This window comes from Cupressus sempervirens, chromosome 2, assembly GCF_028749045.1.
Source record: "Cupressus sempervirens isolate cs-2001-9-10 chromosome 2, ASM2874904v1, whole genome shotgun sequence".
In the NCBI taxonomy this organism is placed as follows: domain Eukaryota; kingdom Viridiplantae; phylum Streptophyta; class Pinopsida; order Cupressales; family Cupressaceae; genus Cupressus; species Cupressus sempervirens.
In genome coordinates, this window is record NC_143119.1 from 260,883,375 (window position 1) to 260,907,092 (window position 23,718).

The following is a 23,718-nucleotide window of genomic DNA, read 5'->3' on the forward strand; positions in this document are numbered from 1 at the left end:
GAGGCTTTAATAACTAAGATATTTCCTAAAGAAAAATGAAGATACAAAGGAAATAATCATATTTCTAGTTAGAACTATAGACAAATAGGTCACGTTGTACATAGGTGTCCTCCTAAGACCAAGAAAGAAAAAGAAGAAGAGGAGAATGTTATATTTAAGACATTCAAGAACTTTAAAGAGAAGAGTAATAGCTTTTCCTACATAGTTGAAGATGAAGAAGATGAAGATCACAATGCTAATGGTAATGAAAATGATGAGGAAATAATTTTTTGTTATGTAAAAGGAGATCCCTCTACAAATAATGATGAGACTACTAAACAAGATGCTTTAATTTCAAGCATAAATAATAGCAATGATTAGTTCATCAATAGTGGATACATACATTGTATAACCATATATAATAACAAGTTTATAAAAATCAAAAAATGTAATCGAGGCTTAATAAGACTTGGAATTGGTTTTCCTTGTGTAATCAAAGGTAAAGGATTTATTTTTCTCACTAACAATATTATTTGTGTAGATATTTATTAGGAAGATGGCTTAATGTAAAACTTATTGAGTGCGTCCTAGTTTAATAATAAAGGATTTATATTTGAGTTTAGTAATAGAAAATGAAAGATGTGAGGAAAATGTGGTGACTTTATTACTATTGGAAATTATAGTCCCCCAAGATAACTAAAAAGGGTGGTAGGTGGGGGTGAATCAGCTATTAGATAAAAACAACTCTCAATATCCATATATGATCCAAAACATGTAAACAATAGATTCAACAACCACAAAAAGATAACCATACACAATAATACCAGAATTTTTAAATAGGGAAAACCTTGATTAGAGAAAAAACCTCAATGAGCATGGTACCCACAAAATGATGTGCTAATATATATGTTCCTTGTAAAATTTTGGACCCTTTTTGAAGTAAATGAAGTACATTCAATACATATTAGTTCCTATTAAGAGACTTTGAATCCATGTAAGGAGATTCCAACCCTATTAGGAGTTGCAACAACCCTCTTATGTGTTGTGGAAGAAAAAAGGGCACACTATCCAAATAGATTCAAGGGAAAGACCACCAAACTTATTGTCCAATTGGCCTTAGTATTATATGTCGTAGAATAATAAAATTAAACAACTATCCAAAAAAAATTATTTATAAAATATAGTCTTTTTATCAACTCAATATGCCTCAACTACACCAAAAAATTCTATCTTCAAAAGATATTCAATATCAGGTTCACTAGATCTTACATATAAGTGCACATACTCACATTGCATAAATATCTACACTAGATGATTACAATTCATGATTTTATCCTCCCTTTATACCATGTCCTAGGATAAGTAATTGAGTGATCCTTGGGGTTTTCTCAATTTACATTAATAATATAGGACTATCTTAAGATATTCTATTTACATGTTACATTACAATATTACATCATTTTACAATTATAACCAAAATGTCAACTCCTAGTCCCAATAACTCTTGAAATGTGTAACCTATGAATTTTCTCACCTAAACACATCATATTCATCTTGTCTTCTTCCTCTGTAAAAATTTTCTTAACCAAATTATATCTCTGTTAGGAGACATAATCAAAACATCAACAACTACTACACATTAACTGTGTTTGAATGTTTTCTACAATAAATTTTTAATAATTGTCTACTATCTTTGATTTTACTATGCTCAATTAACCACATCATCAAGATACTTTGGTACTCAACTACACATAGCCTCATATTCAATCCTTGAACTACGTAACCTCAATCTCTATTTGTTTCTCTTCAAATCTCATAGAATAATATTTATGTTGACATCAATGATAAAAATTGTTGTGAATGCAACATATGACCACTCTATCACCTCTCCTACAATACTAGGATAATTTCATAGAGGAATATCATCAAGATTCATGGTAATAATCTCCTTCTTTAACATTGATGTTAACATAGATGAAAAACATATAAGTTCCATGAATACCAAAAGTCTCTGCTATAATTGCTCCACCATTCATGTTGACATTGAATGTAGCTGAATTGTAACCAACATGCATAAGGAAGGTTTTGATCTCCCCCATTCATTACAATCTTTTCAAATTCTATTCATCAATCCTTTTATAATCCTCTTCATCAATTAAATCTCTCTCACAAAGCAACATCAATCTCTCTCACAAAATATTTGTCTCCTATTGACTTCAATCAATATACAAAGAAATTTCATCTATTACTCTCCCACAAGATGTTTTTTACTCTCCCCAAAAGTATTTTTTTCATGGGCTACTCTCCCCCATTTCTATCAATGAAAAAGGCATCATTATGTCAATATGAATACATAAGAAATGTCAGAAGCTCAAGTTTTCAAAGTCTGTGTTAAGTACCAGTTACCAAGAGTCCTTCATGACTCGGCTCAAGAATAGATACTTCCCCATAAAGGAAGCATCAAACATCTAGTCTAGATAAAGAATTTAGTGCTCTTCTACCACTATACTAATGTAATCTCTAGATTAATTAATCAATCATAGATAGGGGCATAACCCCAAGCATAGTTCACAAGTACTCAAAAGTATCATTTGGAAAATCTTTGCAAATATGTTTGATATCTACTCCATTGTACTTACTCAAATATTTTTTCCTTCTCCGCAACTTTTTCTCTCAAAAAGTGATATAAAATATCTATATTTTCTTTGTCTTTGAATCTAAAACAAGATTCTTAAACATAATAAGTGTACTTGTGTTATCACAATGTATGATAACAAGATCTATAAACTCAATTCCAATGACCTTCAACATTTGTTTCATTCAAATGATATGATTACAATTATTTGTTGTTGCTACATACTCTACTTCTATTCTACTTTGTGAATATAATATTATTTCTTGCTTAGCCAAGAAACCAATCTTCCTCTTAAGTAAAATGCTCCAACACTTGTATTTTTTTTTAATCATCCAAACTACCTACCCAATCCACATAAGTGTAAGAACATAAAATAAAGTCATTTGATCTATCATACCATAAACCAAAATTAGGTGCAACCTTCAGGTATCTGAACTATGTAATCTAATTCTTTAGAATTAGCTTGAAATCTTGCAACAATATGAACTACATTAGCTATATGAGGTCTAGTGTGCATTAAAAATTACAATCCTCTAGTAGTAGACCTATACTTCTTTTTTTCAATAGCATGAATTTCATCGTTGCTAGATAACTTGTCACCAATTACCATAGGTGTTCAAACAAGTTTGCAACTCTTTGAACCAAATATTTTCAAAAAATCTTTCAAATAATTGGTTCATGAAATTAAAATATTTTCATTATCCTGAATAGTCTGCAATCCCTCACCAATCATGCTCATCTCAAAATCTTTCTTCATTTTTGTGGCAAATTCTTCACTTGTTTTATCATCACCTAAAAAGATTATATTATTGACAAACACTTCAACAATTAGTAAGCCATTTTCATTCTCTTTTAGATACAAATTACTATCTACAATGCTTTTAGAAAATCCCTATTTTTTTAAATATTGATCCAATCCCACATACCATGCTCTAGGTACTTCTTTCTATATAGGCAATTATTTCTTCAACTTATAAACCATATCTCCTTCTTCAATCAAAGGAAAAACTTCAAGATGCTCAATGTAAACCTCTTCTTCAAGTTCTCCATTCAAAAATGTTGATTTGACATATATCTGATATACTTTGAATTTCTTGTTAGCTACATATGCCAAAAAAATTCCAACTCCTTTTATTCTAGAAATATGTGCAAATATTTCCTCATAATCAATGCCTTCTTTTTATGAGTAACCTTTATAGATCAATCTTGCTTCATTTCTTACAACTTCACCTTGTTCATTCATCTTATCTATAAAAACCCACTTAGTTCCAATAATATTCTTATCCGTAGGTCTAGGGACCAATTCCCATGTATCATTCTTTTCAATCTGATCTAGTTCTTCTCTCATGGCTTTGATCCAAAATTCCTCTTTACTAGCTTCAACAACACATTCAGGTTCAATTTGGGAAACCAAACTCAAATTTTCATGTTCCTTATTCCTTGTCAAAACTCATTTATCTTTTCTTCCAATAATCTCCTCAGTAGGGTAATTCTTTATCAAATTCTAATTAGGCATCATTGGTTTAATTTTGACTTATGTTCTAGGTTTAGTCCTATATTCTTATCTCTATTCCACAACTTGTATCTCATTATGCAAATCAATTTGAATCTCATAAAACAACTCAACATTCTCTTGGTTAGTCCTTGGGATAGTTTCTACATCAGAATTGTAATCAACTATTTTTTCTTGAATTCTAAACTTCTCATCCACTCTAACATTTGTGCTCTCAATAATAGTCTTAGTTCTTTGATGAAAATATCTATAAGTCTTATTTTTCAACGAACAATCAAGAATCATACTTTCATCATTCCTTGAGTCAAACTTCCCAATGTCATCGTCCCTTTTAATGTAACACTTACTTCCAAAGATTCTAAAATAATCAACTGATGGTGCGTGTATAAACAATAGTTAATAGAGCATCTTACCAATATCTTGCATAATTTGTACTTTTTCATAGTATATACTATTGTATTTATTACTTTCCTCTAGAATGTATTTTCTACATTACTCTCAAACATCATAACTCTTGCTACCTCTATTAAATATTTCTTTCTCCTCTCTAATATGTCATTTTGTTCAGGTGTCTTAGGGGCTAAAAGTTGTCTCTAAGTGAAATTTTCTTCACAAATACTGTTAAAATAATTTGAATTAAACTCTCCTCCTCTATTAGATCTCAAACACTTAATCTTTAATCCACATTCATTTTTAACTCTACTCTTGAATATCTTAAACTTTTCAAATGCTTCAAATTTTTCTCTAAGAAATGCTACCCACATCATTCTAGTGAAATCATCAACAATAATCATGAAATACCTTTTAGCATAGAATGCTCTTGTCTTTGTAGGACCACTCATATATGTGTGTACTATCTCCAACTTTGTAGATGTAGTAAACATCTTTCTTGGAAATGAACTTTTCTTATTATTTTTCATAACACATTCCTTGCATACCATGTTAGTAGGCTTCACAATTTTAAGAAAAACTCTAATAGAAATTGTAGTACTTATCTTTGCAATGTTATCAAAGTTGATATGACAAAACCTCTTATTTCATAACCAATTGTCATCAACTTTAGAAACTAAACATGTCATCTTGGTAAAATTCAAATGAGAAACACTACCTCTTGTCCTATTACTAGTACCAATCAGCATACCATCTTTATATGTGGTGTTGTATGTCTTCTCTATGAATTTTGACCAATATCCCTTGTCAACTAACTATCCAACACTCAACATATTATGTTTAAACCATAAGAAAAAGTAGACATCATCAATGTTAGTCATTCAATCAAGACTAATAGATCATTTTCCATTAATATGATAAACTACTTTGTTCCCAACTCTAACTGTTCCACCATCATAGCTATTAAATTCAATAAAGTTATTCATATCTATATTTATATGATGAGAACAATCACTATCAATAATCCAATCAAATTTCTTCTTTTCAACTTGTAATACTAAAGATCTTTCTTCTCTAACTTCCTTTTTTTAGGACTTTCTTCCTTAATAGCAAAAAATCCTATTTCATCACTTTCACTCAAAAATATTTTCACACAAGGATCTAATTCCTCATCATTAGAAAATGAACATTTCCTTTCATTATAAGACTTCTTCTTATACTTTCTTTCTCTCTTAGGCAATTTAGAAGAATAATGACCATACTCATTACATGTCAAACATTTGAATATTTCCATACCTTTAAGTTCTCTTAGAATACAAAAGGAAAAGCCTTTTTAAATCTTTATGCCTTCTTCTAATTTTCCCCTACTGCTACTAGAATAATCTCCACTTGTACTTACACTTCTTGTCAATGTGGATCAAACATTTAATGCACTAAAATAAATCTCAATTATAGCTAGTTCTCCACTTTGTCTCATTACCATCTTAGCTAATTCTAATTTCACAAGAAGACTCTCTATTAAGAAATTTTAGGTCCAAGGTATAACTTATACAATCATCTATGTTGTCTTCTTATATGTAGGTGTCAAAGTTATCAAGATCTTCAATATAATGTTACCTTCATCCTTCTTTCTGTGAAAAGCCCTAATTCCTACAACAATCTCTACTATTCTATCAAAGTAACTTCTCACATATCATCTTTCATCATTTTAGATTCTTGAAATAAACATATCCAGTTTTGCAATATAAACTTTCTAGTATGCTTATCACCTTCAAATGTAGATTCCAAATATTTCCATATCTCATGAGCTAAATTAACAGATTTTAGATGACTATACTCATTTTCTATTAGATCAAGAAAAATTTCTTTTCTAGTAACTAGATTACACATAGACAAATCTTTATGACCTTCAATACAATCTTCAATCTTATCTTCATCAATCACTTCCTTCTTTCTCTAATTAATCAATCAATATTCGAGACCCATGAATAAAAAAATTGTCTTCATGTAGTACCCAACCTAGAGACATGATTTATTATGTATATGAGTTATATTCTATCACTAGTAAATTTGAAGTCATTTTTTGACCAACTTTCAACCAAATTCAACCAACCCATTGGTCATAAATTTTCCATCGAAATTTCAACCAAAATCTAATTGGTCAAAATTTGGTCAAAATTTCCACCAATGGGTTGGTAAAAAATTGTGTGTTACTATGGTGCAATTTGCACCCAAATGTTGGTCAAAATTTTGACCAATGCTTGAGGGTTTTTGACCAAGCATTGGTCAAAATTTTGACCAATGCTTGGTCAATTTTTTTTTAGAGAAATCAGCAGTTATGAAATGATCAATCAAGAGGAAATAGTTGAGAGCTTAGAGTGACACAATTTAAATATTTCCTTATCTCATGAGCTAAATTAATAGATTTTAGCTTACTATACTAGAAGATCAAGAAAAATTTCGTTTCTAGTAACTAGATTACACATAGACAAATCTTTTTGACCTTCAATACAATCTTCAATCTTATCTTCATCAATCACTTCCTTCTTTCTCTAATTAATCAATCAATATTCGAGACCCATGAATAAAAAATGTGTCTTCATGTAGTACCCAACCTAGAGACATGATTTATTATGTATATGAGTTATATTCTATCACTAGTAAATTTGAGGTCATTTTTTGACCAACTTTCAACCAAATTTGACCAACCCATTGGTTGTAAATTTTCCCATCAAAATTTCAACCAAAATCTAGTTGGTAAAAATTTGGTCAAAATTTCCACCAATGGGTTGGTCAAAAATTGTGTGTTACCATGGTGCAATTTACACCCAGATGTTGGTCAAAATTTTGACCAACATTTGGTAGAAAACCCTCAAGCATTGGTCAAAATTTTGACCAATGCTTGGTCAATTTTTTTAAAGAGAAATCAGCAGTTATGAGATGATCAATCAAGAGGAAATAGTTGAGAGCTTAGAGTGACACAATTTTTAGATGATCATATGAAATGAAATGGGCATGTGAGTAGAAAGAAACTAGAAAGACATTGTGTATAGATGATGGCATGAAATGGATGGTTTTGGAGCACTCAGTATAGACACTCAACATTCAATACCATTTGATCTCAAATGGTGATATGTATTGAATGCTAAGTGTCTGTGATGAGTGCTCCAAAACCATCCATTTCATGCCTTCATCTGTACACAATGAGGGAAGGCCCATTTCATTTCATATGATCATCTAAAAATTGTGTCACTCTAAGCTCTCAACTATTTCCTCTTGATTGATCATCTCATAACTGATGATTTCTCTAACATGATCAATTTTTTCCTGACATGTCACCTGCTAATATAGTGATTAATAGTAAATACTATGATTTATCCCGATCCTGGTTTTAGTATTGGCTATGGTATTGTTATTATTCTAAGCTATTTTGTTAAAGACTATATCTCTCGAAATAGTGGCATGTACTAGACAACCTATTCATCATGTATTTGAGAGACAATATCCTTCACATAAATATAAGTTTCTTCTTATCATCTCTAGAGAAAAATATAAGACAACTCAAGACTCAAAAAAATTGAATGTAAGCAAGAACCATACCTAGTGTTGTCATCATGAACAAAATAGATCAAGTAAGCATCATCCTCTAGATCTAACCCATAATCCGTGGGTATAAATATTGCCTCAAAACCAAATCTTCCAGGTCCAAAGTCAAAAACCCTTAGCACATTGCCTCCAACTTCAATCTAAAACTTTCCCACCTCAAGTTCTACTTGAAGATCAAACTTTATGAGTCCCTTGACCTTAGCTACTGAATCTAGTGTAGTACCATACACATAACACTATTTTCTGCATGCATTTTCAATCATAAAGTAGAATTAGATATTTCCCAATCAACCTTGTATCCAAGGCAATAAAATCAACTAGAAATGGAGAAAAAATCAAAGATATTTAAGACTCGTAAGAGATATCTTAGCTTTTTTTCAGAGTGATTGATCAACCTATATAGGATAATCATAAAATTGATAATAGTAATATGTACTTATCCACTACTAGTTGTAAAAGAGACTTCAAATCATAAAAGATGCTTCAAATGATTGTGTAAGCCACACTTGTAAATCATTAAAATTTAATTTATTTTCTTTGGTTTGTTAAGACTATTGATTTAGGATATACCATGGAGATACCATGTCAATGGCTTCTTTATCATTAGTAAGGTTTTTGCATTCCAATGAAGTCACTTAGTAGAGAACTCCTATTATGACCAAATTTGTCCTTCAATTTTTTACCTAGCAATCCATTCCTGCTCACACCCATACCATCACATATATGAATCAATCCACTTCTATAGAATTAGTAACACTAGACTTCATCATTCATAACAATCAAACAATTTTTTCTTGGAAACATGTGAGAGTGAAAATTTAACTATATATTTGTGCTCTATAATTGATGGATACTTTTATGACATTTATTTACTTATTTAAAGTATCTCTCAAGCTTCAAGCAGTATTTTCTGTTAATTAAGTTGGCATACCAATTTGCACACATGGTAGCAAGGAGAGTGTTTTTTTTTGAGTAGCTCAACTATCCATTCAATGGTGTGGATCTTTGTAATAATTGCTGAATTTACTAATCTTGTATGGTGATATAGTTCTTCATCATCCAAATGAGGGTAGTTGTCCTACAAGTTCTTATAAATGATTAAATCTAATTCAACAACTAAGATATAAATTATCATTCTTAAATATTATACATTAAGAAAAAAATTAAGCTTACAAAAATAAGTCAATTTTAAGTATTTATTAGTCTAAGAATCAAGTCTTACCATGTGATGTTTAAGTTGTTCAGATATTAAAGAAATAAACCACAGTTCACTCGTACTCTAGTTTGTCTATAAAAGTTAGTGGAAATATTTTAAAAGGATGAGAATGTCATAAATTTTTAGCTGTAGCAATGATATATCCAATGAGATCCCTTTTTGCCACCCTCTCCACCACTAGGATATCCCTAAAGTTCTTTGACCCTTTGTCTATATATAGTGAGGAGAGTGTTGGCATAACAACTATATCCCAATGAGATCCCTTTCCACTATAAATACAATGACAAAAAGAAAATTACCTTAAACATTTCACAAATATCATTGTGCTCTTTAATGAATAGGCTTGGAGTACTGACAACCTAGCCCATGGATTGGGCACATCTCCGAAGACATCAACTCCATCATTCAAGTGAAGAAGAAGGCCATGGTTGCCCAATTTTAACTTGCCATCTTTGAATGTTCTCAGCTTTGTCTACTACTCAAAATTGTTCCCATATACTTCACTTGCATCCTTGCAAATGTACTCATTGTAGATCACAAAGAAAAAGAATGTCTAAATCAATCCTTGAATTTTGATCTATCATTTTGACTCATTTTTGGATAGAATATTATACCTATTTCAAAAATTGAATTATTTCCAACTGAATAAAATTTTCTTACCACCAGGTAGTTCTCCTATTAAGATATCCCTTTTTTATATCACAAAAACTAGTAGGGACTTCTTTAGATTCAAAAAAATTGAATGGCTTAAGTGGGCATTGATGTGCAACTGCTTGTGGGGTACTTTTTCTACAAAAAAGCTCTTTATGTGAGAAACATTCATAAATTGAGAATACATGAAACATAAAAATAAAAAAAATTGTTTCATTGGTTATCTTTAAACATCACATACTAGAAATAAAATTAAACTTGAAAAAAAAAACCTTCAACTATTTAAAAATGAAGTATTTGTGTGATGTCTAAGCCACCCATGTCTTGCCTATTTAGTGTCTTCAACATGATCAACCCAGTCATTAATCATAAACTAAATCCATGAAGCAGCAAGCATGTTAAATTATTTGTCTATGACAACCAGCTTCTCCTTGCAAGTAGCTTAATAGCAACTACCATGGGATCTAGCCTCATAAGCTGTTTACTCTTCAAGAACATATCATTTAGATTTTATGTCTAGAAATTTGAAGGAAGTTGTAGATAAATTAGATTTCACAAGGCTTGGAGTGCACCCCTTAGAGATATTCTTTTTTAGCAAAGAAGAATACAGTAAAACTATTGTTGGAAGAATGATTTTTTAGGAAAAAGAGATGCATTAAGTTGACAAGTATTTTTCAATTAAATAAATAGGTTTTAATTTTTTCTGGTGAAATGGATTGAATTGAAATTAGTTTACTAGAAATAAAGTTTTTTTTTCACTAAACTAGTGGGGAAGAGTTACATTTTGTTTTAAATCTTAATGAATCTTTAATATTCAAGTTACAAAAAATCAAAACATCCAGCTCAAAAATATTAGAGTGGGATCCAATTGAAAGTAGTCTGAAATTCCATAGTTCAATGTGTTCAAATTAGAGTAGACTATGATGGATGAGCTTCTAGGAAGTCCCCATGCTTCACCTCTGTGAGCATCACCTAGATCCAATGAGAGCTAAGTGTTCCTTTCATTTTCATGAGATATGGGTTCGTGTGAACCACTACTCAAGTAACATGAGCCAATGAGTTTGACTCTAAAAACTACACAGTTGAATTCTGATAACAATATCACAATTTGACTAGCTATGGTAAATATCTCCTACTTATCAATTGATGAGCTCAAGGGGCTTTCTAATGAATGGTTCATAAGGCACAATCTTGATGAAGGTTTTACAAATGCAGTTGTAGGTAGAGTGAGTTTAACCATGGAGGAAACTTCATAGTTTAGCACATTTGAGTTGGAGTAGTAGTGCTAGGATGGTGACCTCTCAAGAAGTACTAATGCTTCAACTCTATAAACATCACCTACATCCAATGAGTTCTAAGTGTTCCATTCATTTTCATGAGAGAGGATAGGTTCATGTGAACTACTATTCATGAAATGTGAGTCAATAAATTTAACTCAAAAAACTACTAAATTCAATCCTAAATACCTCCTATAAAAGTGTTTATCTCTATTATTTATACTATCTTTGAAGGTCAATCTTTATTACCTATAGCAAACTATGTTCTAACAAATTATATCAAAGTTGGGTCATGGGTTCCAATCCTATTAAGGAAAAGGGGACTTGGGAGCATAAAAGGGGTATGTCTTTTTTCTTTCTAGGAACTACTATTCGTGGAGCAAGGGGTTGCTGCCAGAGCTCTTAGAAGGTGTCAACAATTCTAAAGGGTCCAAGTATTCTTGAATACAAGAATCAAAGCATAAGAAAAGATAAGGTCAGAATCATGCCCAAGGCAGTTGAAATAGTATATACTCCTAATTGTAATGGAATATACTGCCTCTATCTATCAACCAAATAAATTTGAGACTATGTAGATTTAAATAAAAACACAAATATTTTTGTTTGCATAAAATAAGGTAAAATGATATTTAAATAATAATTGAGAAGTTTTGATAATCACCTCATCTTTCTAAGGAGAAGGTAGGATGTTTCTTCCAAGGAAAGTGCCTTCACTCCCTACTTCTTGATCAAATGGGTTGTTGTACTTTCCATCTACTGTTCTATATGGATAATTTGTTGGATTATATCTCACACCCATTGGTGTTGATCCCACATTTAACAGATTATAACATTGGTGCAATGTTCTCATTATCTCTAGATACACTAGTCCAAGAAATACTGGCAATTTATGCCATGCAAATGCCCTATCCACAAAGTGTATAATCTAAAAATGAAAAAATAGTTAGTCAATTAATCAACTCCTCCTCCCACACAAGGAAAATCTATACCAAGAAAATTGTTGTAATTTTGAAAGTTGTTTAAAAATTTTTGTGGGCATACAAGAATGAGGATTTTGTCTATGAATCTCATTCTAGAATAGACTGAATATAAATTCTTGTCAAGCACTTTGCAAGTGGGTAAAATAGCCTCCAACAATCTTAACAAATCTATAGAATAGATATTAAATAATCAAATACAATTATAAGCTAAAAATCCAAATTTAGTATACACTCAAAAGAGAGATGCAACATTTATAGGCAAGGGAAACTATTGCATGTGTCCATTTCTTTGTGGTGTACGATTTGTTTCATGTTTCATTATAATTTTTTCTTGGTCAAAGGAAATCATTTAGGAGATACCATGTAAATTATTTCCTTTGAGTGATTTCATTATGATTTCAAAATAGGATGTAAATAGGCCTTCAAACAAGACAAAATTAATTTACATAATGTAGGCCCCATACAAAAAAATGGGTATATAATAATCATCTAATAAATTTGTATTGGCCCTTATTTTACAAATGATTCGATGACTATAAAATAAAATGCTATGCAAAATCACATTGTGCTTTAAGATAGCTCCTTGAAAATCAAAGGGCATTTCTTGGAACGAAAACATGACGGGAAGAGCATAGAGCCATATGAATCTACTAACAATGTACTACGCTGGAAACAAATTAACCTGATTAAAGGTACAAATCAATTTTCTAAAAGTTGAATAATTTCTCAATTTCTTACAATTTAGTTGATGTAACACCCCAACCTTGCTTCCAAAACCCAAGCTTTCTCAGGGCTTCCTTAGGTCATTCACTTGACCCACTAGGGCTTCTACGTGCCCTGCGCTTCCTAGGATCTTGCTCAAGAGATCCTATTCCTTCAGTTGGAGGCACACTAACAAAGTAACATCATTGCTCACTAGCCTTCCCCAATCCACCATCAACCCACAAGTCCACCTAGACCTCCAAGGGTGCTAACTAGTCATTTATGGTTTCTTCAGATTCCTTCTAACATCCAAGATCCCAAACAATTTTGATTTAATGGGAATATTCAACCCACAAGACTTCAAACACCAAAATGCTCCAAAAAGGCTACTAGGAATTAGCCCTCCTAAATAGCCGGCAACAAGATTTCTTGGAAAAATTCTTAACAACCCTACAAAAAAATTATATTTATGGATACCCTTTTCAAAGTACCTCAAGATTTTGTAATTTTCCAACCCTCAAACTATCTGTACAACCAAAGTACAAAATTTGGCTAAAATGAGGGTTTCAAAGGCTTTATCATTGTTGGGACAGAAAACCACCTTAGACACCTTCACAAGACCTCTCCTTTGGACTTGTAATGCTACACAAACCAAAGATAAAAACTAGGAAACCATGAACAAGCATAAAGAACCATAAAAACTTTTTTTTAAAGAGATTTAATCATCATATTACAAGAACAATTACAATGATTGAATCATTCTCAATTCGTAGACTTCAAAATATAAGAATATATCATCTAAATAAATTTCCATAATGATGTTAATACATAATGATTTTAGTACAATAATTAAGAATAGTATCATTCAAAGATGCCTAAGTCCAACATATGGACTTTACAAATATCAAATTCAGTTTCAAGAAGTAACTTCAACAGTCTTTCTTAACACTAGTTATTCAAATTGAACACCTGAAACATACACAAAAATGCAACACAACACAAAGAGGGCTCAATACACACTGAGTTGAAAAGCGTAGTCCACCTACATACATGTCAAAATAAATATATATAAAACCATAATGTAGATATCTTAACCACATAACATAGTGCAATTCTAAAATTACTATGCAAGAAGTAACATCTTCTTAACAATACAAAATTAAACTCGCACTAAGAATAACTAGTTAACGAACCATATATATATTGAGGTCTCATCACTATGGTGCTAAGATACTGCATTGGTATATGGTAAGCCTATAGGCAACACATAGTGGGATTGTCTATAGTACTCGTGAAATGATGCAATAGAGACTTGCCTTGTTCTCTGTACTTAAACTTACTGGTTTCAGTCATAGGTAAGGCCAATTATCTTTTCGATGTAATTAACCCACCCAATTCATCTTTAAAATTATTACTAAATTAATTAACTAAATAGGATAAGTTGATATTCAGCCACCTCAATATGCGTTCATTATAGCTATCCTTAAAATACACATCAAATAGATATTCTAAGAATGCACATGCAACGAATAGCAGTCAGACTTCACATAATATTACATTCTTCATTTCTTAAAATCTCATCTTCTACTACCAAACTTGAAAGTAAATTTAGGTTATTTTAACAACAGAAATAAATACTACAATATTATGATCTCATAAATATAACTAAATTGTTACATCAGTTTAACGATATTTACCAGTCATAGTACTATACTACTTATCTCTATTGTTATAACAAACTAAGCTTATCCTTTGAATTGGCCAAGATAGTAATATAATGCACATATGATATTCTCACGTTGAATAACATATCATCAAACACATATATCATAAATCTATCTTTTCCATTGAAAACAATCTTCATTTCAATATTGGACAAAAAAAAACATCATTAAAATAATAGAATTCCAATTTACAAATATATAACTTTCCTCTCAAAAACATAATATAAATACTACTGACATATCTAAAATGCTTCAAAACAAATCTAATTAAATCATATCTAACAAATCCCAACATCATACAATTAACTAAATTGTCCAAGCTCTGTTGTTGTTTTAAAACAAAAAGAACATAATCGATGATACCAAGTGTTCAAACAAACTCACTTCCAGTTTGCCAAATTGCAAGTTCTAACCCATGGATATCATATTTACTATTTAGAATCTCAAATATACTATCAAACAAGATGCGATACAACATAACATGTTTCTAGTTTACACAACTTCAAGCAACTGTTATAAAGAATTCGAACCACACTACAATGTTCAGACAGTGTATCGGCTATTAAACATGGAAATTTTCAAACATTCAAAAACCATAAAGATGCTATGCTATTTACATGTTAATATAACATTGTTTTGGTTACATACTAACTATTTGACAAAATGCCTCTGCCCTCGACTGCGGTCATGAGCCAGTAATTTAAGGCAAACTCAAGACTGAGTCTGAACCTCTTACCCATTTGCTATAGGAAAAAAAGTGAGCTTTGAGATATGGTTTCTCATAGAGCTCGGCCCTGTCAAAGCCGAATACTCACACAAAACACAATCACATACTAAATAACTGTCTTAAGCATGAGGCTCCAATTGGTTTTAACTCGGTGAACAAATTTTTGTTTAGGGCAAAGCCCAAGTGTATACATATAACAACCTCCAAACTGATATCTCCATACTCCACATTCAAAGATGGGTATATGCAGGGCTAAGCATTGCAGACAGTGCAATGCTCTGCACATATCCATCCTTGAGTGTCAATACACAATATGTAAAACTCGTAACCATTTACAACATGCTAATTGAAATAACTTTTCAATTGCAAATAGAGAGAGAGTAGGGTAAGAAATTGCCCCTACTTGTAATACTGAAGATGGAAAATTTCTTTGCAATCTAACTCAATTCCAAAGCCCAAAAAGCTAAATCCAAAACTAGTAAGCAATCTCTACAATGCCAACACACATAACTCGTAGATGACTTCACAATGGGGTGAAGCAGGAGAACCCATTAACAACAACAGAAAACTTCTAAGGAGTACCTCCATCGAGCTAAACCCAATATGCAAGTTTCCCTTCCAACCAACACCCTTCATTATGTCGATACCTTAGCAACAAGGGTCATAGATGTAATCAAACAGAGTAATGCAGCCAAGTTTCTGACCCATATTCTACAAAAAACCTGACTCACAACAAGAAATGGCTAAACAAACCCTTAGTACCATCAATCCTCATAAAGAAGCATCCAATTTCAACTGTGATACTACATAGGGTTGTGCACAAGATAGCTGAAATGCCACCGCCATACATGGCTTTCAAAAATAGTGAGTAAGTTTTGTCTTACATGGCATTCAATACCCATTTAGGGTTGTATGCCTTTTAAAAAATATTAAACCCCTTTAATAATAGAAAATGTTTATGCCAACCTCACCCTATGGTGTTAGACCCTTTTAAAACAAGTATATATGTATGTAAAGCAAAGTGCGGTTTATTAAACCCTTTAAAAAAAAATGAATATAGGTTATATAATTAAAACCATCTCAAGGTTATATGCAATATAAAGTTTTTAATTCCTTTTACAATCATGTATATGAAAGTACAATGATAAGTTCTAAATGCAAATAGCATATTACCATTCAAATTAAACACACAATATATATTTACTTTCTTTCCAAAGCATTCAAACATAGAATGTCATTTACAATGAGTTAAAAACATAATGAACATATTTGATACCCAATCAACATGAAAATATTTATATGCCAGTTCAAATCCCAAAATCCCAAATCACATTCATTGCTAATAACATAGTTCTAAATAGAAAATATATTCAACATTAGACTCGTAATTCAAGGACAGTAATATAACCAAGTTCTTCAAAAATAAAAACATAACATCTAAAAGGAATCTTATAATAGCAAGGTCCTAATTTGCAAAAAAATGCAAAGTAGTGGTCAAGCATGACACTCTCCCCCACTAGGATTCGACTTTCTCCTAGAAGTCAATAAACAAGAATGGATGAGCTGCTCTCATCATTTTAGTGCCCTCCGAGGTAGCCGATGTTTCATCATTGGGGTCCCATAGGACCTTTACCTACTTTATTTATCTCCCTCTTAAACTCATTGTTCTGCTTTGAGTGATCTCCACTGGTTCCAACATGATTTGACCATCCATAATCTGCAAATTTTTCCAATCAAGCACGTGAGCAATATCAGGTATATACACAAACTAAAACATGAAATACATTATGAATGCATGAAAGAATTGATGGCAAGGCAATTTTATAGGCAATAGGTCCAACCCATTCCAAAATTTCAAATGGACCCATGAATCGAGGTGCTAACTTGGATCCCTTTCCATAACAAATTGGGCTCTTACATGGTCTTACCTAGAGAAACACTTTATCACCCACCAAGAATTGACGGTCAATTCTATGCTTATCAACATATTTCTTCTATCTATCCTGAGTAGTAATAAGGTGCTCTCTGATCCTCTTAACCTGCTGCTCCAAATCTTGTAACATATCAGGTCCTAAAAGAGTCATGTCCTCTAAATTATCCCAATTGAGAGTCGTCCTATAAGGTCTACCATACAATGCTTGAAAGGGTGCCATACCTATGGAACTGTGATATCCATTATTATAAGAAAACTCTACCAACTGTAGATACTCCTCCCATTTTTCTTTCTATCCATTACGTACATTCTAAGCATGTCTTCTAGAATCTGGTTGACACATTCAGTTTGTCTATCTGTCTCTAGGTGATAAGCTGAACTGAAATTCAGCTACGTACCTAGCTCTCACTGCATGGATCTCCATAGAGAAGAAGTAAACACTGGATCCCTATTAGAAATAATCTTTTTAGGAATACCATGTAACTTAACTATCTACTCCACATATATCTTGGCAACTATTGCTGCATTATAGGACGATCTAACTAGAATAAAGTGGGAAACCTTAGAAAAATGGTCCACTACCACCATAATAGCATCATGCCTATGAGCTATAATAGGAAATCCAATAATAAAATCCTTAGAAATGGTGTCCCATTTCCATTCTGCAATATTATGTGGCTGCAATAATCTCGCAGGGTGCTGATGCTCCGCCTTAACATGCTGACATTCCAAGCATCGAGCCACAAAATCTGCTATGTCTCTCTTCATACTTGGCCAATAATAATACTGCTTAAGATCAGCATGCATTTTCTTGACACCTGAGTGAGATGAATATGATACTTTGTGGGCCTCAAACAAAACTAGATTTCTCAAATCACCCAATTGAGGAACGTACACACTCCCTCTATACAGCAGTAAACCATCAGAATTTACTAAATATCCCTCAAAACACCCTTCTAAGATGCTGTCACTATCAATAACAACTTTAACATCCTGAAACCAATGATCTATGGAAAGGTTCTATAAAATCTTATCCTTAAGATCCACTATTAGCATCAAAGAAGATAATTCATGTCGCCTTTTGCTAAGTGCATTAGCAGCAATGTTTTCCTTCCATTGCACATAACTAATCTTGAAGTCATATTCACACAGGAACTCCATCCATCTTTTCTATCTAGCATTGAGGTCTGGTTGTGTGAAAAGTTTCTAAAGGCTTCAGTGATTAGTATACAACTCAAATCGTTGATCCAAAAGAAAATGTCGCCACTTGGTCAAAGCATGCATGATTGCTGCAAGTTCAAGATCAAGAGTAGGGTAATTCACCTCATGACTCTTTAGCTTTCTAGACTCATAAGCTATAACATGTCCTTCTTGCATCAACACTGCCCCTATGCCATCCAAAGATGCATCAGTACAAACCACAAAATCCTTAGCTAAATCAGGGACTACTAGAACTAGTGCACTAGTCAAACATTCCTTAAGTTTTTGAAATGCTACCTCGCACTCCTCTATCCACACAAATTTCTTCACTTTTCTCTGAAGAGACATGATAGGATATGCTATTCTAGAAAAATTTGACACAAATCTGCTATAATAGCTTGCTAAGCCCATGAAACTTCAAACCTCGGACACATTCGCAGGTACTGGCCAATCTACAATAGCCCAAATTTTGGATGGATCTATAGAAATTTCGTTCCCTGAAATGATATGACCTAAGTAACAGATCTCCGATTTGAAGAATTCACACTTCAAAGGATTGGCATATAGTTTGTTCCTATGAAGGCATCCCAAAACTTGCTCTAAATGCTAGTCATGCTCTTGAGTAGTGTTAGAATACACCAGAATATCATCTAGAAATACGACTACAAACTTGTCTAGGAAAGTTCTAAGCACACAATTCATTAGGCTCATAAAGATAGAAGGCACATTTTTAAACCCAAAAGGTACTACTATGAATTCGTAGTGCCCATACCTGGTGCGAAAAGTTGTCTTATGAATATCAACTTCCTAGATTCTAAGTTGATGATACTCAAATTTTAAATCAATTTTTGAAAAGACTCGGGCACCCTTGACTTGATCAAACAAGTCATCAATTCTAGGCAAAGGATACCTGTTCTTAACAATGACCTTGTTTAACTGTTTATAGTCTATGAAAAGTCTCAAGGAACCATATTTCTTCTTGACAAAGATTACTAGAGCACCCCAAGGTGATACACTAGGACAAATCAAACCTTTCTCCAAAAGCTCCTCCAACTAAAATTTAAGTTCAACCAGCTCTTGAGCTATCATTCTATATGGAGTCTTGAAAATTGGTTCCGTTCCTGGCACTAAATCGATCCAAAAATCAATTTCTCTTCTCGGAGCTATTCTAGGAATCTCTTCAACAAAAATATCTGAAAAACTCTACAAGACTGGATGATCAAGAGAAGAACCTTTAACCATGGAATCTTCTAGGTCATTTACTGATATGGCAAACAAACTACAACCTTTTTGAGCACACCTTGCCAATTGCTTGGCAAAAATTGTCCACAAAGAGATGGGTCTCTTGATACCAACAATAACCCTAGCTGATCCAACATCATCCAAACAAGTGATTGTCTTATCCTTGCAATCCATAATAGCTTGATGTTATTCTAACCAATCCATTCCCAAAACTATGTCATACGATCCTAAAGGTATAACTCTAAGGTTTGCTGAAGTAGTAAAAGGTTTCATTTGAATCTTACAGTTAGGAGCAACAATATCAGCTTTCACCCTAGAACCTGATGCTAACTCCACTTGCCATCTATTCCTTGCCTTAACCATAGGAATTCCACTATATGCAACTAAAGCAGAAGAAATAAATGAGTCTGTAGCTTAAGAGTCAAATAAAATAGATACTTTCATACCTTGAGTATTACCCCGAGCTTCAATAACTATGTTCTGATGTTCGGCTAGCTTCTGATCCAGGGTAGCAAAAACATGGTGGTTCTTGGCAGAATTACAAACTGTCACTTTAGACCTAGCTGGCTTAGGTCCAACCTTCGGCTTGTCCCAATTAGGGCACTAAGACTGGTAATGACCTATCTGACCACAATGATAACACTCAACAGATTTCTTGAAATCCATGTTCTGACCAGAAAGACTAAGAGATTGATTATTACTCTACACACTCTAAGGTGGGTTAGATGGTCTAGGCCATTCTAAACCCTTGGAGTTCTTATCAAACTTCCTCTTCTTGAATTTCCCAATTGAAAATCCTAATTTCAAACTATTCTGAGGAGGTTTTTTATTCTTACTGACATTCGGGTTAGGTAGATCCATGCTGGTTTTGTATAAAGCCCCATGATAGACAAACTTTATCTCAATTAGCTTTGATCACTCCGAAGCTTCCTGCATAGACACAAGTCTGAAAGTTCTCACTTCCTCCCTGATCTTGGGCATAAGTCCCCTGATGAAATACTATACCATGGCCTTATCATTTTCTGCCCAGCCAAAAAAAAATTTAAGCTCGTAGAACCTACGTTCATAAGCTTCTACTGTAGAGCTAGACTGCATAATCTAAAAGAACTCCTCTGCATGGGCCTGACGCCAATATTATGACATGAACCTCTCCTTGAAATGCTCTACAAAGAGCTCCTAAGTAACTAAAGAAATATTAATGCCAAGCTTCTCTAACTTCTATTCCCACCATAAGGAACTGAATCCCCTTCAATGCATAACCGTCCATCTTACTTTCACATTACTCAAGTAATAATGTAAGATAAAGTACCACTCAATATTCAACATCCAAGCCTCTTCTACTGTACCCTATTATGTACCATAAAATAATTGCCCTTTTACCTTGGAAAGATCCTTGAGCTGAGCTCTTGCCACTAGATCATCCTCTATAGGAAGGTCAATACCCTGCATAAGAGGTACCCTCACATTTTCTCTGCCACTAGGAATCTGGTTGTTAGTCTTGATATTATCGAGACGTTCTAGTATCTGTTGAAGTATCATAGCTTGATTTTCCTGATTATCTTGGTTGTTTCTAGCCCCATCATTCTGATCAAACTGGTCATGCCCAACAATTCTCTGGTGTCTAGGACCGCTACCACGGCCCCTACCCCTACCTCTGCCTCTGCCAACAAGGTTATCATTAGGAATGGAACAACCTCAAGATCCTCTAGTGATGGGAGGCATGATAATAACCTAAAAACAATTAACTGTTAATAACACATCAAAGATGGGAAAAGCCTTATAACCCAAGAGTCATGGTTATTCTAACCGCACTCTGATACCAAATGTAATGCTACACAAAACAATGATAAAAACTAGGAAACCATGAACAAGCATAAAGAACCATAAAAACTTTTTTTAAAAAATTTAATCATCATATTACAAGAACAAGTACAATGATTGAATCATTCTCAATTCGTAGACTTCAAAATATAAGAATATATCATCTGAATAAATTTCCATAATAATGTTAATACATAATGAGTTCAATACAATAATGAAGAATAGTATCATTCAAAGACACCTAAGTCCAACATATGGACTTTACAAATATCAAATTCAGTTTCAAGAAGTAACTTCAACAGTCTTCCTTAACACTAGTTATTCAACTTGAACACCTGAAACATACACAAAAATGCAACACAACACAAAGAGGGCTCAGTATACACTGAGTTAAAAAGTGTAGTCCACCTACATACATGTCAGAATAAATATATATAAAACCATAATGCATATATTTGAACCACATAACATAGTGCAATTCTAAAATTACTATGCAAGAAGTAACATCTTCTTAACAATGAAAAAATAAACTTGCACTAAGAATAACTAGCTAATGAACCGTATATGTACTGAGGTGTCATCACTATGGTGCTAAGATACTGCATCTGTATATGGTAAGCCCATAGACAACACATAATGGGATTGTCTATAGTACTCATGAAATGACACAATAGAGACTTGCCTTGTTCTCCGTACTTAACCTTACTAGTTTAAGTCATAGGTAAGGCCAATTATCTTTTGTATGTAATTAACCCACCCAATTCATCTTTAAAATTATCACTAAATTAATTAACTAAATAGGATAAGTCAATATTCGGCCACCTCTATAAATTTTCATTATAGCTATCCTTAAAATACACATCAAATAGATATTCTAAGAATGCACATGCAATGAATAGCAGTCAAATTTCACATGATATTACATTCTTCATTTCTTAAAATCTCATCTTCTACTACCAAAATTGAAATTAAATTTAGGTTATTTTAACAACAAAAATAAATACTACAATATTATGATCTCGTAAATATAACTAAATTGTTACATCAGTTTAATGATATTTACCAGTCGTAGTACTATACTACTTATCTCTATTGTTATAACAAACTAAGCTTATCCTTTGAATTGGCCAAGATAGTAATATAATGCACATATGATATTCTCACTTTGAATTACATATCATCAAACACATGTATCATAAATCTATCTTTTCCATTGAAAACAATCTTCATTTCAATATTGGACAAAAAAAAACATCATTAAAATAATAGAATTCCAATTTGCAAACATACAACTCTCCTCTGAAAAACATAAAAGAAATACGACTGACATATCTAAAATTCTTCAAAACAAATCCAATTAAATCATATATAAAAAATCCCAATAGCATACAGTTAACTAAATTTTCCAAGCTCTGTTGTTGTTTTAAAACAAAAAGAACATAATCAATGATACCTAGTGTTCAAACAAACTCACTTCCATTTTGCCAAATTGCAAGTTCTGACCCATGGATATCATATTTACTATTTAGAATCTCCAATATACTATCAGAAAAGATGCGACACAACATAACATGTTTTCAATTTACACAACTTCAAGCAACTGTTATAAAGAATTCGAACCACACTACAATGTTCAGATAGTGTATCAGCTATTAAACATGGAAATTTTCAAACATTCAAAAACCATAAAGATGCTATGCTATGTAGATGTTAAAATAACATTGTTTTGGTTACATACTAACTATTTGACAAAATTCCTTTGCCCTCGACTGTGGTCATGAGCTGGTAATTTAAGGCAAACTCAAGACTGAGTCTGAACCTTTTACCCATTTGCTGTAGAAAACAAGTGAGCTTTGAGATATGGTTTCTCATAGAGCTCAGCCCTGTCAAAGCCGACTACTCACACAAAACACAATCACATACTAAATAACTATCGCAATCATGAGGCTTTGACTAGGTTTAACTTGGTGAACAAATTTATGTTTAGGGAAAAGCCCAAATATATACATATAACAACCTCCAAATTGATATCTCCATACTCCACATTCAAAGATGGGTATATGTAGGGCTAAGCATTGCACACAGTGCCATGCTCTACACATATCCATCCTTGAGTGTCAAT

At 32.6% G+C, this 23,718-nt stretch overlaps 1 pseudogene; it reads right to left on the bottom strand.

Moving 5' to 3' along the window:
- Positions 1-8,726: 8,726 nt before the first annotated feature.
- Positions 8,727-23,718, bottom strand: part of LOC149572046 (alpha-dioxygenase PIOX-like) — a 63,335-nt pseudogene continuing 48,343 nt past the window's right edge.